This window comes from Rhipicephalus microplus, chromosome 1, assembly GCF_043290135.1.
Source record: "Rhipicephalus microplus isolate Deutch F79 chromosome 1, USDA_Rmic, whole genome shotgun sequence".
NCBI lineage: Eukaryota > Metazoa > Arthropoda > Arachnida > Ixodida > Ixodidae > Rhipicephalus > Rhipicephalus microplus.
This window is the reverse complement of record NC_134700.1, coordinates 1,135,001-1,140,000: the sequence shown is the minus strand read 5'-3', so window position 1 is coordinate 1,140,000 and position 5,000 is coordinate 1,135,001.

The following is a 5,000-nucleotide window of genomic DNA, read 5'->3' as shown; positions in this document are numbered from 1 at the left end:
TTTCTAACGATAGAAGTGCGAAGGTTAGGTTAGGTTAGGTTAGTTTAAGCTAGGTAGCGTCGTGAAACTACCAAAAACGACGTCATCTAACGAGATAGTGTTGTTTTATTGCGAGTATTAAACTGCGTTAGGTGAAATGTGAATGCACACAAAACGGCATGAACAAGCCAAATACTGCGTGTTCTACCGTTACAAGTGCGAAACTGCTATGTTGTGAATTCTCGGTAAAGCGCATGCAAGTATCGTGAAACCTTAAAGAACGATGTCATTTAGCGAGATACAGCGTTCTGTACTGTAATAAGTTGGTGAGAAACTGTGAGGTCAAGCAAATATCGTAATTGTGAACGAAACAGTGTAATTGAGCGTCTTTAGATACAAGTGCGAATGTTAGGTTAGGTTGATATATCAACCGTCGTAAAACCGCATTAAACAATGTCACTTAGTGAGATGTAGTGTTTTTCAACATTACAAGTCGGGAACTACGATATCTAATGTGAAAGCGCATGAAACCGTCGTAATCTTGTAAAAAACATTGTAAAGTTGCGAGTAAAACGTTTTCTAACGATAGAAGTGCGAAGGTTAGGTTAGGTTAGGTTAGTTTAAGCTAGGTAGCGTCGTGAAACTACCAAAAACGACGTCATCTAACGAGATAGTGTTGTTTTATAGCGAGTATTAAACTGCCATAGGTGAAATGTTGTGAAAGCACACAAAACGGCATGAACAAGCCAAATACTGCGTGTTCTACCGTTACAAGTGCGAAACTGCTATATTGTGATATTCTCGTTAAAGCGCATGCAAGCATCGTGAAACCTTAAAGAACAGTGTCATTTAGCGAGATACAGCGTTCTGTACTGCAATAAGTTGGTGAAAAACTGTGAGGTTATGCAAATATCGTAATTGTGAACAAAACAGTGTAATAGAGCGTTTTTAGATACAAGTGCGAATGTTAGGTTAGGTTAAGATATGAACCGTCGTAAAACCGCATTAAACAATGTCAATTAGTGAGATGTAGTGTTTTTCACCATTAAAAGTGGGGAACTGCGATATCTAATGTGAAAGCGCTTGCAACCGTCGTTAGGTTAGGTTAGGTTAGGTTAGGTTAGGTTAGGTTTGGTTAGGTTAGGTTAGGTTAGGTTAGGTTAGATTAGGTTAGGTTGGGTTGAGTTGGGTTAGGTTAGGTTAGGTTAGGTTAGGTTGGGTTAGGTTAGGTTAGGTTAGGTTAGGTTACGTTAGGTTACGTTAGGTTAGGTTAGGTTAGGTAAGGATAATTTGGTTAGGTTAGGTAAGGTTAGGTTAGGTTAGGTTAGGTTGGGTTGGGTGTTGTTGGGTTGGGTTGGGTTGGGTTAGGTTGGGTTAGGTTGGGTTAGGTTACGTTAGGTTAGGTTAGGTTACGTTAGGTTATGTTAGGTTAGGTTAGGTTACGTTAGGTTAGGTTAGGTCAGGTTAGGTTAGGTTACGTTAGAATAGGTTAGGTTAGGTTAGGTTACGTTAGGTTAGGTTAAGTTAGGTTAGGTTAGGTTAGGTTTGGTTAGGTTAGGTTAGGTTAGCTTTGGTTAGGTTAGGTTGGGTTGGGTTGGGTTAGGTTGGGTTAGGTTAGGTTAGGTTAGGTTAGGTTGGGTTAGGTTAGTTTAGGTTAGGTTAGGTTAGGTTAGGTTGGGTTGGGTTGGTTAGGTTAGGTTAGGTTAGGTTAGGTAAGGTTAGGTTAGGTTAGGTTAGGTTACGTTAGGTTAAGGTATGAACCGTCGTAAAACCGCATTAAACAATGTCACTTAGTGAGATGCAGTGTTTTTCACCTTTACAAGTTGGGAACTGTGATATCTAATGTGAAAGCGCTTGAAACCGTCATAATGTTGTAGAAAGCAATGTAAAGTAGCGAGTAAAACGTTTTCTAACGATAGAAGTGCGAAGGTTATGTTAGGTTGAGTTATGTTAGTTTAAGCTACGTAGCGTCGTGAAACCACCAAAAACGACGTCATCTAACGAGATAGTGTTGTTTTATTGCGAGTATTAAACTGCGATGGTGAAATGTTGTGAAAGCACACAAAACGGCATGAACAAGCCAAATACTGCGTGTTCTACCGTTACAAGTGCGAAACTGCTATATTGTGATATTCTCGTTAAAGCGCATGCAAGCATCGTGAAACCTTAAAGAACATTATTATTTAGCGAGATACAGCGTTCTGTACTGCAATAAGTTGGCGAGAAACTGTGAGGTCAAGCAAATATCGTAACTGTGAACGAAACAGTGTAATTGAGCGTCTTTAGATACAAGTGCGAATGTTAGGTTAGGTTGACATATCAACCGTCGTAAAACCGCATTAAACAAAGTCACTTAGTGAGATGTAGTGTTTTTCAACATTACAAGTCGGGAACTACGATATCTAATGTGAAAGCGCATGAAACCGTCGTAATCTTGTAGAAAACATTGTAAAGTGGCGAGTAAAACGTTTTCTAACGATAGAAGTGCGAAGGTTAGGTTAGGTTAGGTTAGTTTAAGCTAGGTAGCGTCGTGAAACTACCAAAAACGACGTCATCTAACGAGATAGTGTTGTTTTATAGCGAGTATTATACTGCGATAGGTGAAATGTTGTGAAAGCACACAAAACGGCATGAACAAGCCAAATACTGCGTGTTCTACCGTTACAAGTGCGAAACTGCTATATTGTGATATTCTCGTTAAAGCGCATGCAAGCATCGTGAAACCTTAAAGAACAATGTCATTTAGCGAGATACAGCGTTCTGCACTGCAATAAGTTGGTGAAAAACTGTAAGGTTATGCAAATATCGTAATTGTGAACAAAACAGTGTAATAGAGCGTTTTTAGATACAAGTGCGAATGTTAGGTTAGGTTAAGATATGAACCGTCGTAAAACCGCATTAAACAATGTCAATTACTGAGATGCAGTGTTTTTCACCATTAAAAGTGGGGAACTGCGATATTTAATGTGAAAGCGCTTGCAACCGTCGTTAGGTTAGGTTAGGTTAGGTTAGGTTAGGTTTGGTTAGGTTAGGTTAGGTTAGGTTAGGTTAGATTAGGTTAGGTTGAGTTGGGTTAGGTTAGGTTAGGTTAGGTTAGGTTGGGTTAGGTTAGGTTAGGTTAGGTTACGTTAGGTTAGGTTAGGTTACGTTAGGTTAGGTTAGGTTAGGTTAGGTAAGGATAATTTGGTTAGGTTAGGTAAGGTTAGGTTAGGTTAGGTTAGGTTAGGTTAGGTTAGGTTAGGTTAGGTTAGGTTAGGTTAGGTTAGGTTAGGTTAGGTTAGGTTTGGTTAGGTTAGGTTAGGTTAGGTTAGGTTAGGTTAGGGATGTTAGGTTAGGTCAGGTAAGGTTAGGTTACGTTAGAATAGGTTAGGTTAGGTTAGGTTACGTTAGGTTAGGTTAAGTTAGGTTAGGTTAGGTTTGGTTAGCTTAGGTTAGGTTAGCTTAGGTTAGGTTAGGTTGGGTTGGGTTGGGTTAGGTTGGGTTAGGTTAGGTTAGGTTAGGTTAGGTTGGGTTAGGTTAGTTTAGGTTAGGTTAGGTTAGGTTGGGTTGGGTTGGGTTAGGTTAGGTTAGGTTAGGTTAGGTTAGGTTAGGTAAGGTTAGGTTAGGTTAGGTTAGGTTACGTTAGGTTAAGGTATGAACTGTCGTAAAACCGCATTAAACAATGTCACTTAGTGAGATGCAGTGTTTTTCACCTTTACAAGTTGGGAACTGTGATATCTAATGTGAAAGCGCTTGAAACCGTCATAATGTTGTAGAAAGCAATGTAAAGTAGCGAGTAAAACGTTTTCTAACGATAGAAGTGCGAAGGTTATGTTAGGTTGAGTTATGTTAGTTTAAGCTAGGTAGCGTCGTGCAACTACCAAAAACAACGTCATCTAACGAGATAGTGTTGTTTTATTGCGAGTACGAAACTGCGATAGGTGAAATGTTGTGAAAGCACACAAAACGGCATGAACAAGCCAAATACTGCGTGTTGTACCGTTACAAGTGCGAAACTGCTATGTTGTGATATTCTCGTAAAGCGCATGCAAGCATCGTGAAACCTTAAAGAACGATGTCATTTAGCGAGATACAGCGTTCTGTACTGCAATAGGTTGGTGAAAAACTGTGAGGTTATGCAAATATCCTAATTGTGAACGAAACAGTGTAATAGAGCGTTCTTTAATACAAGTGCGAATGTTAGGTTAGGTTAAGATATGAACCGTCGTAAAACCGCATTAAACAATGTCACTTAGTGAGATGCAGTGTTTTTCACCATTACAAGTCGGGAACTGCGATATCTAATGTGAAAGCGCTTGCAAACGTCGTTAGGTTAGGTTAGGTTTGGTTAGGTTAGGTTAGGTTACGTTAGGTTAGGTCAGGTTAGGTTTGGTTAGGTTAGGTTAGGTTAGGTTATGTTAGGTAAGGTTTGGTTAGGTTAGGTTAGGTTAGGTTGGGTTAGGTAAGGTTAGGTTAGGTTAAGATATGAACCGCGCTAAAACCGCATTAAACAATGTCACTTAGTGAGATGCTGTGTTTTTCACCATTACAAGTCGGGAACTGCGATATCTAATGTGAAAGCGCATGAAACCGTCGTAATCTTGTAGAAAACATTGTAAAGTAGCGAGTAAAACGTTTTCTAACGATAGAAGTGCGAAGGTTATGTTAGGTTGAGTTATGTTAGTTTAAGCTAGGTAGCGTCGTGCAACTACCAAAAACGACGTCATCTAACGAGATAGTGTTGTTTTATAGCGAGTATTAAACTGCGATAGGTGAAATATTGTGAAACCACACAAAACGGCATGAACAAGCCAAATACTGCGTGTTCTACCGTTACAAGTGCGAAACTGCTATATTGTGATATTCTCGTTAAAGCGCATGCAAGCATCGTGAAACCTTAAAGAAATATGTCATTTAGCGAGATACAACGTTCTGTACTGCAATAAGTTGGTGAAAAACTGTGAGGTTATGCAAATATCGTAATTGTGAACAAAACAGTGTAATAGAGCGTTTTTAGATACAAGTGCGAATGTTAGGTTAGG